The sequence below is a fragment of the Patagioenas fasciata genome, chromosome Z, assembly GCF_037038585.1.
Source record: "Patagioenas fasciata isolate bPatFas1 chromosome Z, bPatFas1.hap1, whole genome shotgun sequence".
NCBI classification, from domain to species: domain Eukaryota; kingdom Metazoa; phylum Chordata; class Aves; order Columbiformes; family Columbidae; genus Patagioenas; species Patagioenas fasciata.
Genome location: NC_092560.1, coordinates 7,473,400 through 7,486,235, shown reverse-complemented (window position 1 = coordinate 7,486,235; position 12,836 = coordinate 7,473,400). Strand labels below are relative to the sequence as shown.

General features: G+C 39.4%; 1 protein-coding gene across 6 annotated transcripts in view; it reads right to left on the bottom strand.

Annotated features, from left to right (window-relative positions):
• SSBP2 (single stranded DNA binding protein 2) overlaps window positions 1-12,836 on the bottom strand; it is a 176,599-nt gene that overhangs the window by 57,442 nt on the left and 106,321 nt on the right. The window lies entirely within an intron of this gene.

Genomic DNA, 12,836 nt, shown 5'->3' with positions numbered 1-12,836 from the left:
GGGATGCTGAAGAAGTGAATCAGAGGATGAAATTAGTTACCTTTGCAAATCCTTCAGCTGGAATAAGCAAGTAAAGAATATTGCTTCTGGTAATTTACAAGCAGGAGATCGTCACAGAAAGGGAAGCCAAACTGTTATTGTTGTCATGCGTTGGAGCCTCAATTACTTTTAATTTCTAGCAGTCTTCCTTCCTGTAATATGTTTCTGTAGGGCACAAGGCTGAATCACCTCTGAATGCTTACAATCCTGGTGGAAATTCTGGTGCACACACAATGCACTGAGAGCCACTTACAGCCTCCTAATGACCTCCCAATACCTGCCCTACAGAATATGAAAGGCTTCTGTTTATTAACTTACCACCCTATTGTCCACTCACACTCGACATCCAAACGATGAAGATCTGGAAATTGTATTTCCAGGTGTTTGGCACACTATCTAGGAAACTAAAGAATAATGCTGGAAAGATTTGAAAACTGGCACAAAGAAGGGCTGACCTTTTTAAACCAAACAGAAAGGAAATATTCAGTTAATTACCACAGATTTTTCAATGGCTTAAACTGTGCTTTAGAATCAAATTTCTGCACAACTAGCAGTGGCATATTTAACATCTAAGCTGTATGATCTTTCCAAACAAAAGTCTAGAACATGTCATTAAAACAGAAAGACTACAGAAAGTGCTGGCTTCAGAAGTCAGTGCAAAACTTCGATTCGCTGGAAAACCTTGTAATAAAGGGTCTCATTTATGCAAAGATCTGGTCTGCAGGATCAGTGTTAAAATACTATTTAATTGCAACTGGTAGAAAAAGCCAGTCAGGTGAGTTGGATGTTGCAAATGCTTTTGAATCACAACACCCCCTCATGAGTTGCTATCAGAAACCAACCAAACCAGCCTCTAAAGCTGTAGCAAATAAAGGTATTTTTCTGCTATCCACTGCCATTCTTTGGGCGCTGCCTGAAGTTCATGCATGCAAAACCACGCAGCTCCCTGGAAGGTCTCTGGTTCTTCTCTCAGGTCTGTCACAGTCCCTCGGGCACCCAGACAGAGGGGAAAACAAGCATGTGGTGTGAACAGACAGAAAATAATTCCTGTAGAACTAAATAATTTTGTTATTCTTTTTTTTTTTTTTTCCCCCCATGGTTTCTACGAATATCCACTAATAACCTTCAGATTTCCAAAGGAAAACGGAAGACAAATTTTCAGCTTTTTTTTAAAGCAAAATAATGGCTTGTTTATACTGATCATCGGGCAATGATGTCGAGTAAAATCATGAATAGGTGCAGACACGGTCTGAGTGAAGTATGCCAGAACTTAATTCCCTATGTACAGGTTTTCTATATGAAGAATGAGAACAGTAGCATCACTGATGGAGAAAATCAATGATGTTAAAAGCCTGAGCATCTTAAGATGTCCAAAACTGCCAGCACTGCAGCCTCTGACTAAGAAAGAATAGCCCATTAAAGGGGCACTAGCAATGATGAACCTTATTACAATATAATCCCTCCTTGCATACTAATTCCTGATTACCACTATGCAATTAATACCTTAATTAATAACTAACACCTTAGCTGTGTCCATCTTTACCAGCCAGGTAACATGCACTGTAATAAGTCCGATGGAGCTGATGCTACAGAGTAAAGAATGTGAACAGACTATAATAAAACACTGGGCAAGCTCATCTAAACAGTACAAATTCAGATACACAAAAATCCCGTTAAGTTGCAAGATCCCAGAAAAAGAGATAAGCAGCACGGCCTTTGAAATATGGAGAGTTTTCAGAAGCTTCCCACACCAGGTCCTCTCACCTCTTCTCACGTTATTTAAACTAAACTATACCAGGCGTTATTGCATGTCAGAGCAGGTTAATGCCATCAATGGCCACCTCAACAAAGGCCTCTGCCAGAGCCCCTGGGTTACGAAAGGATGCTTGTAGGAGGAGAGAATGACTTCTCGGGATGCTCTGCTCCTACAGGGACACAGAGATCCGACCCTGCTGAGTTCATGCCGTTTCCCACACTTAGAAAAATCTCTTTAGAAAAGAAAAATGGTAAAGTATACTTAACAGCTTAAATCAAGGGAGAGAAAGACATAATGACTATTCTATTAAGTCTGAAGTTAGCCATTAAACCACGTAACTACGTTTTGTAAGAAACATACCTATAGAAAATATTTTCATAATAGCCTCAATAGTGGTGCGTGTGTGTTTTGGTGTTTGTTTGTTGGTTTGTGGTTTGTCTGGTTAGTTGTGGTGTTTTGTGGCTTTTGGTTTTGTTTTTTCCTATTTTTGAATCTCACTTTGCACTGATACCAGAGGAATCCACCTTTGTTCCTTGGTGAACCTGAGGGTCCTGTACGTAACTCTCCAGGCCTGGTAAAACGGTCACAGAGCAATTCTTTGTCTGCTGAGTTACACCCACAGCAATAAGTGACCGTCTACCTCACACATCTACATATGTAATGAAACATGTTACTTTTAGACATGATGCCAATTCCTGTGAAAGGGATATGGCTCCAAAGTAACAACTTCTTAGGAGGAGTGTGTTTTGAATAACTTTGTTGATGAGGAAGACATGTAGAAAGGAGCCTGATGGACTCATCACTTGAGACCGGAGAGCTTCTACAGCCTCCTCAGAAAACCTCCTGCTTGAGGACTTCTCCACAAGTCCCCTTCTGCACAGCTGCCCTAAGGGTGGTCAAAAGATCTGAGCACTGCTATCAGATGGTGATTCTCCCTAGTTCTGCCAGGAACCAGCAGATACTCTTCATTGTAGTTAAGAGTCTTTTAATTTTAGTAGCTAGCATGGTCTTTTGCTTTGGATTTAGCATGAGAGTAATGCAGTAACACACTGAGCTTCCCTGGGACACAGTTAATTTTTAATTTCCAGTAGTGAGGTTTTGTTTTGGAGCCGGTATGAATAAAATGTAACAGTTCACTGATGTTTTGGCTGTTGCCAAGGAGACTAAGGACTTTTTCAGCCTTCCAGGTGCACATAGAAGCTGGGAGAGACGACAGCAGCTAGATTGACATCAAGGCTGGCCAATGAGATACTCCCTATCATTTGTGTCATGCTTCATATATAGCGGGAGCCAGCTTTTCTGGTTAGCTAGTTTTTTAGTTTGGTATTTGGCCTTTTGCCTTTTTGGTCTCTTTTTGGCATCACCTGTTAAGGACCAGGGAGCTCTCTTTTCCAGGATGTGCTATTCAGCATGATTGTGCTATTGTTATTATTATTGCATTTTTTTCGTGTCTTATTAAACTGTTCTTATCCCAATCCACGAGTTTCTCCCTTCTTCTCGCTTCTCTCTGCTACCCAGTTGGGGAGGTGGGGGTGCAGGGGAGGGAGCGAGTAGTCATGGTCCTGGCTGAGAGCTGTGGTCAAACCATGGCAGTGATAAAACAGAGGAATTATTTGCGATGAAGGAGAACAAAATCAAGGTCTTGTGGAGGAGATTACACAAGAGATCGAGACTGATTTACTCCATCTTGTGTCTCGTGGTTTCTGGAGAGAAAGGTCTCAATTAGAAGCAAACCAGCTCTTTATGCCAGGCTAGTTACTCAAAATAAAATTCGTTTACTCTTGTTGGTCATTTTTTGATTGTGAAGCATGATGTTTCAGGGAGGTATTCAACACATTGATTTTGACTGGCCTAATTATTTGTGAATAGATCACCCTGTGCAGTTTACAGACACTTGCGCAAAACTGTCCCTCCTCTGTATTTCTGAGTGGGAAGGAGGACACAACGATTCAAAGTCTGAGTGGCTATAATAGTAGATCAGTTTTACTGGCACTTTAAGTACCACTTAATAATTGTACGAATGCTGTAGTTACAGACATTCTGCAATAGACCAGTCTTAGATGTAACACAAACTTCAATTTCTATATTTCATTACGTAATGTGCTGTGGTTTTTTCTGTTTTCATGTTTGTTGGTTTTTCATGTTTTTTTCTTTGCTTGTTTCCCCCCTGTCTGTCCCCGTTTTCTTCACCGATGGACAACGAAGTCCCAAAACCAAAAATGAAGCATTTTCAGTGTTTTAGGTATGTTACATTTTCTACCTTGCACTATCCAATGAGCATTTTAAGAACTTATACCAGGTAGATCAATAAACAAACCTGCAACAGCTGCACTGAAATCTACTTATTTATTCTATCCTGATGAATTATTCAGGCTTTTTTTCATAGTCCCACAGCAAACCATGTCCTCTTTTTGCATGAATTACAAGTTGTTCATCATCTTTAGTTCCATTAGTTTGACATTTTAAATATTTGCAATTTGCTTTCCTTGCTTTTTACAAAAAGATGAAAAAGAAAAATGTGAATGGTCAAATCTTTTTATATATTATCTCACCTACTTAAAAATGGAAAACTGTATTTGCTTTTGTAACTAAAATATGAAATATATGGTATCTTCTCTTTACAATTATTAATTAAAAAGTGTACTTCAATGAAACTTATTGTGGCCATTCTTTGCTCTACTCAAGCTAGCCTCGACAATGTAAAAACAATCATTACACTAAAAAAAAATAAAACTAGCCACTGTTGAGGTTGGTTTTTACCAATACATCACAAAGTAAATAAAAAAAAAAATACAAAAAGGTTAGTTATTCCATTAATATAGTATCTGAAATATAAAAATCCAGGGAATAGCTGCAACACATATGTCATTTTCTGAGGCCATCACAATAAGTGGTTTGTGAGAGAAGCTCACAGAAGAATTCCATTTTTAATCAAAGAATTTTTCAAAGAAAGGACTTGACTTTATTTATGAGAAATCCTGATCTGGTTTATTCACTAATCTGGTAATTTATTTCAGGTATTTTGCTTAGAGTAACACATCCTTATTTTTATCCAAAGTAAGAAGTTTATCACGTGACTGAATTTTTCCACAAAAAGGAGATTTCCAACTTTTTAGAAGTCTATTTGATGATGAATGATGAAATCTACTTGACAGTGGATGAGAGAAGTTGGACCTCACATATACGACAGACCTCTGGCCACCCTTGGCAACTCAGTTCCTCCATCATTGAAGTCTTCTCCATAAGCCTCTTCTACACCAGCCCTAAATCTGCAGAGTTAGCTGGATAGTCCTTGTTCCTGCTGAGTTACTAGAGGTGGTAGGTACCCACTTCAGCTGCATCAAGTATCAAGCCAGTCGTTCCTGCTACCAGTTTATTCAGAGGCTGTGTCCTTGTATTCTGTCTTCTGTGGCAAACCATGAGAATGTTCTGGTGTGTTGTGCTGTGAAGACCACACCAAGTAAAAGCCCCTTCTGGATTCTAGGCAGAGACCAAGTAGTGCCTTTAAATGACACTGAAGCTACTGGCACCAGCATCCATGATGCAGGCAAGTTTAAACCCCTATCTTAGGATTTAATGATGCTAAAACCGGCATCAAAGAGGAAGAGTTAGCAACGGTTTGTTGAGAGCACAGCAACAGCGTCAGGATGAAGAAGCAGCTCCATCCGTTACTCTGGTTTGGAAGAAGGTGTGGAGCTGGATCTGGTGAGGCACAAGGCACAGAGGCTAGCCAGTGCTGCCAAGTGTGCTAGCTTAAGAAAAATGAATTACATCAATAGGGAGAGACTGAAACAGTTAAAAAGTCAATTTTCCCTTTTAAAGACATCTATTTGCACAGTAGATGCTCTCCCACCCTCCGCAATACTTCTGTCACGCAGCACTCTTGAGTGAGGTGTACTTGAGAACACTTTGACGTTGCCTCAATAATAATGTTTTCATATATTCATATATGCAACCAAAATACACAGTAACCAGACAAAAAATATTCTGTCATGGAGAATATTAATAGAATCAGTTGAATCAAAGCAAGAGCAGAAGTACTGAATATCTCAGGTTAATTTTGTGTATGTTCATATGACATCAATGCACAGGTATTTTACAAAAACTAAACAGAAAATGTAAAAGGATGGACATGAAGGACAACACAAATGAACTACAACTGCCACTGGTACCACATTTGAAACACTGACAGCAGCATATTGTTGGCAGGAAAAGAGGAAAATGTTTAATTTTTGTTAGATGTCTTCTTGAAACCCATGCTGAAAACTCACAACGACGCTAAGCATAAATAAGACTCTGCTAGCCAGCTGATAGGTCTGAATGTACAAGTTCATACAAAAGTCAAACATTTTTCCAAACCAGTGTTGCTTAATTAATCACATCCAGTGATGCCAATTAAGAGAACTGCAAATAAACACAGGAACAGACAACATTGAGGCCATCGTGTTTAGCTATGACTGGGTCCCTGATGCACCAAAAGCACAATACTAAGAGGAAAATAATCCAAACGCCAACTATCTACTTTAGTCACTTTCTCATACCCTCCTTTTGCCCCCAATTTTTGTTAAGCTCAGCGTTCTGGTTGCTTTCCCATAAAGGCATGGATATGTATAGTGAGCCAAAAAGCTAACTACTTATTAACTACTTAGTAGTTATTATCTTAAAGAATACCTTCTAATTCACAGTTTTTCATGCCTTCTTCAGCTTTATGCAAACAAACAAGAAACTAACTGAACAGACACAGACATGCAAAAGTATGTATTATATCACATTTTACTAAGTATTTTTTTTATATAACTATGTTGTCTTCTTTAGGAGAACAGTTAAAAAACTGCTCTTCCTCTTCCTCTTCTTTCCCTGACAACAAAGGGTAAATATTTAGTACCACTTTTTCAAGTGCATGAATTTAGGGAATTATGGGAATTAGGGAATTTCAATTAGTTTCTGTTTGGTTGATTTTTTGTTTTGTTTTGTTTTTCTGGAAAGACAAATGATGTATAATAACTATTTCAAATCACATTTACCATGTACTTAATTTCTGGTCATTGATAGCTTCAAAGTGCCAGACATATTGTAGTCAATGTTCTAACAAGATCAGCAAATTTCCACTGGTAAACACTTCAACTTATAACTTATCAAGTATTTCAAAGCCATTAACTAGTTACTGTAATAGTGCTTTGCTATTTTTTAGCTACCACAAGTAAAATACTAACAGGAACTCCATCAATTAGCCACGAGAAACCTTCTCATTTTCTCCCAGATAGAACATAAAACTACTCACCACTCTGAACAAGCAAATAAATAACTAAATAAATACATTTACATAAGTTATTCCTTTTACAGAGCCTTGGAACACTCCAGCAGCAACCATAAACCCTAGACTGAGCAGCTGTGGTTTACTTAAAATGAAACTAAGATCTTGCCCAAAAAGTTTGATTCACCACGTTGGTAGAAGCAAGCCACTGGAAAGATCTGGATCATGAGACCTAATTAATTCTTGGTGTAGTTCCATTGAGATATATTTGTCTGAAATGTTTAATTTCTGTCTGCAATAGGAAGGCATTCATGGGGCAGTACTAGCTGACAAGTGTAATTGTAAAAGGTCACAACGCTGTTCCTCTTAGCTTCTCAGTTTTCCTCAACTTGCAGCTCCTTACAGTTTGATCTGCATGCTGGGATTGTACTTCTGTCCACTCCATCTCATACAGTACTAGGAGTGATAAAGAAAATATCATTTTTTTTATTTTTTAATTTGTTTGCTGAATTTGGATCAGCAGGTGTCCTCACTCCATGAAGGGTGGACTCGTTGACACGGATGGTTTGCTCTGGTACTGCATCCATTCTCCTCTCCTCACGACATAATCCCTCCCCGAAACACCCTCACTGTAAGCAAAGCTCCCCTGTATCTGCAGCAGGATTACAGTTTGTTTTACTGCACCCCAGTGCTCAATCTCAGGTTTTCATTCTACTTAGCTGAGATAGTGAAATTCCATTACAGAACTGAAAAGCAGGTATTAGGCTGGAAGTATACTGTTAAGGGTAAGACAAATTACCTTCAAGGAAAGCTTTGCTATCAATGAAAAAAAGGATTTCAAACTCTTACCCAAAGACAACATTTGAGTCCTGTCTTTTCTTCTGCTTGTACAACTTAGAACACAATTCCTAGACAAGGATTTCTCTGAAGTATGGTTATAAAGTTATTTAAAAATGAACCTTATTATTCACTGGAAGTTACTAAAATCGGTATTAGACATAGGTAGCAGCAGAATGTTAACTAAAAAAAAAGGTGAAAAACTAATTTGTGTTTTTAACACGGAAATAAAGTATCAAATTCCTGTCCATTCTCTTTCAAATTTGAACAGAACTATACTTAAAAGCTGAATACTTGGCTTTTCCTACTTCTTTATGAAGATGTAAAAAATAGTGTTTCAAATAATGTTTTCAGACAATTTTCTAGGAAATTAAGGGCATTCATTTCAGCTTAATTCCAAGCCCTCTCTTACTTAGTAATGTATATCTATGTACAAAATCAAAACACCAAAGGCTGGCCAGCTGAGCTACGCTACGCTTTTGATAAAATGCAACAGTATTATCAGATTCATTGGTAATAACCATGCTGCTGACAAGTTAAAGGCACTTGAGGACACAAAACACTGTTCTTGCATCTTGGAGCCGAGTTGCAGTGGTATTTCAATGAAATTACTTCTTTCCAGAAGTGACACTTACACCCCTCCTCCAGATTCCCTGGAGACTGGGACTGCTTCGGTCTGCTAGCTTAACAACCGCGAAATACTCAATGCGCTATTTTCTTCCAAGCTGCACCTTCAGATCACATCTTTGTTGAATAACTGACACTGCAGACCACAGGCTTAACCCACTGCCTTCCTCACCACAAGGAATCGGAATGAAGACGTGTGAAGATGCTTCTCTTAAAATGGAGTTAGACCAGAGGAAATTATTTAACTTACATGATTGTGACAAGTTGCAAGTATCCCACTATTTTTTTTTTTTTAATATGTCTTATGATATCAAAGCATTGCTTTTACAGCTAAAATGCAAAATACTACACAAAAATAAAATGGTGCCTTTACTTGGTATTTTTTCAACAGCTGTTCAGGCCACGGTAATAGGATTGGTGAAAAAAAAAAAAAAGAGAGAGAGAGACAAATACTGCTGATATTTTTAATACACACAATCAAATAAGGCTTGTTCCTGAAATAATCATTCCAAGTAATTTTAAATTGTGACTGATGACATGGCATCCTGTCCAATCAGGTCAATGATTGATACCCAATTGTAATTTTTAGAAATACAGTGCTCAATCTACCTATGGTTTCAGTAATACTCCAATGATCACTGATACTGCACCAGGTGGTCTGATCACTGCTCGTCTTCCTGCTCCAAACATGCTCTGTTTTGTTCCGTTGATGCTCTACAGAAAATTCACAGTTGGTGCAATTGCACTAATTAGGCCAGTATGAAAACACTATCTTATATATTAACTTTCTTTAGTAATTCAGCTGTTTGGTGCAGTGTCTTTTAATTATTTAATAATGTAATTGTTAAACCAAAGCCATTTTTTTCCCAAAGATTTTAAGATAGCTATGGTTTTATATTCCACTTCTCATGGCACTGCACTCTGTGCAACAGTCAAGTCCTCCCACATTTTAAGAATACAGTGATTAATAACGATAAGATCAAATTTTCTCTGCATCTCTGTCTTTTCCGAGTGATGAAACACAAACAAATAAATATGCTGTAAGCTGAATTTTGATTATGAAATGCAAGGTAGACCAGTTTAGGGTTATCCTTGGGTCACCTGGGAGTGACTCAGCAACCCTGGCAATATATGCACATCTTCAGAAAAAAAGAAAACTCAGTAAAATTCCATCATTATCCAAAACGGAGTTTTGTCTCCATCTGTAGCTGACTGGAAAAGAAAGCATACACACAGAAAGCTAAATGCTATTTCAGAAGGAGCTCAACTACATGATGGAACTGCTCCTCTGCTCAAAAATTTGTATATTTGGGTTTTCTTGTCTGGACCTTCACATCATGAAATTCCTCTTCAATAACCATTACTAAAATATTAACTACAGATAAGTCTCTGTCTTTTTCAAGGCTGTGCTGTAAACGTTATTGCTCCGTCCTAAAACATGAAAGTCGTCAAATTGACAGCACATTTCCATGGACAAAACATAATGAAGCAGTCATTTGGATTTTCTTAACATTAGCACTGTTGTTTATCAAGTTGGTGGTAAGTAACACAATACATACTTTTCCTTAGAGCCTCTAGCCTGACCTTCGTTACTTCAACATCAGTGGTATTATGGGTGCTGAAAAATAAATGCCTAATTCCCTAAAAAGTACATGGACACTTGAAGACACTTGGAGACAGCAACTAAACCACCACCTCCCCCCGCCCAATATCATTATTCTTTCAGAGATTTCTCTGTTTTTCTTAAGAGTGATGCTGTTCCCTAAGTTAATTCCATAAGGAGAAACGTCAGCATGAGGCCAACATTTTCAAGAAAACAAGAAGGATCTGAAAATTAAAGATATATGCTGAAATACTACTATTTCCATACATCACCAAATAAAACCTTTACAAATACTTCCCTGACATGCAAGACCAATTAGTCCAGTGAGGTTCATCTCCTCAGGCTCCCTCTACAGCCACCAGAAAGAAAAAACCCCTCTGAGACCTCTCTGGAAGGGTGCATCTTCTCCATCATCTATGAGGGATGTGCATGGAGACCAGCCTTACCAAGACCAATGTTCAGCTTTGTGAAAACCCTCTACAAATCCCAGCATCCTGAGTCTACCTGAATGGTTGCATACTCTGTCTGGTGCCACAGCATTTATGACAAAATGCAGTCCACTAAATAAGACTTTTGAGACATGTCTGTAACTTGGGTTTTAAAGAGCAGTTAGAATATCTGATTTGTAATACCCAAGTCTGAGAAAAGCATTGCCAATTTGAAGAAACATGTGATAAAATCAAAGCTCGGGGAAAGCTAGCCTGTGAAGTATCTAATTTTCTCACGTTGTCTGAATATCTATTTTTGGACACATGCAACTTGTTGAACACAGAGTTAACACCTCTAAGCGCTAAAACAGAATTAGGCACTGTACTTATGAAGACCTAACATTTTCATGCTGGTGACTATTTGCTATAAATCAGTTATCTTGGGTAGCCCGCCAGCAACAGCAGCTTGACATGTTCCCACCATGGGGCACCAGAATTCAAGAATGATGCAACCATCCCTGCCAAAGGGACAGCAGAGACAGAGGGCTCAGTCATCGAATCACAGAATGTCCTGAGTTGGAAGGGACCCACCAGGATCATGGAGTCCAACTCCTGTCCCTGCATATGACAACCCCACAGTTCACACCATGTGCCTGAGGACGTTGTCCAGTCTCTTCTTGAACACTGTCAGGCTTGGGGCTGTAACACCTCCCTGGGGAGCCTGTTCCAGTGTCCAGCACCCTCTGGGTCCAACCTGAACCTCCCCTGGCACTTTGTCCCGACATTCCCTCGGGTTCTGTCACTGGTCATGGGACAGAACTCAGTGCCTGCCCCTCCTTCTCCCCTGGTGAGGAAGCTGTAGCCGCCCTGAGCTCTCCCCCTCAGTCTCCTCTACTCCGGGCTGAACAAACCAAGTGACTTTAGCTGCTCCTCATACGGGTTCCCCTCCAAACCCTTCACCAACCTCGTGGCCTCCTCTGGACACTCTCCAGTAGCTTTATCTCCTTTTTATCCCGTGGTGGTCAGACCTGCACACAGTGCTACAGGTGAGGCCGCACCAGAGTGCGACAGTCACCTCCCTCCAGTCTTCCAAGGATCTGCCTGAGTAAGGCCATTTAGATATTCTTCTAAACACTTCAGTATCTGAATACTCTGCTTGTATCTCAAACACTTTATATCTGGAATGGTGGCCTGATGCGTGTCTGAGACTTTCTAAAAATGTAGGATATGGGAAAAATACACAAAAAACCTAATAAGCAGCATTTGGAACCCAGTAGTTCTTCTGCCACCCCACCAAAGATGCCAGGCAGAATGGCAGTGGGCCTGAAGTTAGAAGAGGGTTACTGAAGAGAAAAAAGACTAATCCCCACCCCTTCTTCGGGAATTACACACACTACTTCAGGCAAGAAAATGAAATCTCTATGTGCTCAGCATGCACCCCATGGCCTGCTGAGGACTGGACCTGCTGGGACCCCGTGTCACACTGCAGAGCAGGTGAAGCCCCAGCGGTTGGCTCAGATTGGTTCTCCTCAGGAAACCGATTATTTTACATCCCGTGGTGTGAAAATCCATAGCAGTGCAAAGAGAACCTGAGTCTTGTAGTGTTAACCAGCTCCTACAGCTCTTAAGCACACTTCTAGAATCTTAATATCTTGCTTATTTTATTATTATTATTATTATTAATATTTTTAAGTAGTGCTTACGCAGACACCAGCATGGCCCTGGACGTGGGGAGCGGAGTCAAGGCATGTCCATGCCTGGAGAGATGCTGGTTTACCAACAGCAACCAGTTATCCCACCGGGCTGGTTCCAAACTTCTGCAGACTGCTGCTCCACACACATGGAAAACGCAAATGTTAATGGTGTATTTTTAAATACATATGTCATAAAGGGCATGACAGACAAAATCCATCTGATTGACAAAATCCAGATGTTTTAAGACTGATTGACAAAAACTCTGCTTCCCTGTGTAATTCTTCATCGTGCCCTATGAAAAAAAATCAGCTAAAACCAGGAATATGGTATGAAAAATTCCCTTCACAAACTATCAGAATTATAAGCATCTGGAAACAGTCAGGTACTTGTAATACAAAAAAGGTACTCTCCAACCTTGCCCATAATTAACATTTATACATGCACAGATTGTATATAGATACAGATTGGCTTTAAATGTGAATTATGGGTATACATATCTTCACTAAGATGCACATACTACAGGGAAGGAACTTTTATAAAATAAAGCAGGTATAAAAACATTACTTACATAAATAATACCAGTCCAAAGCAAAAGCA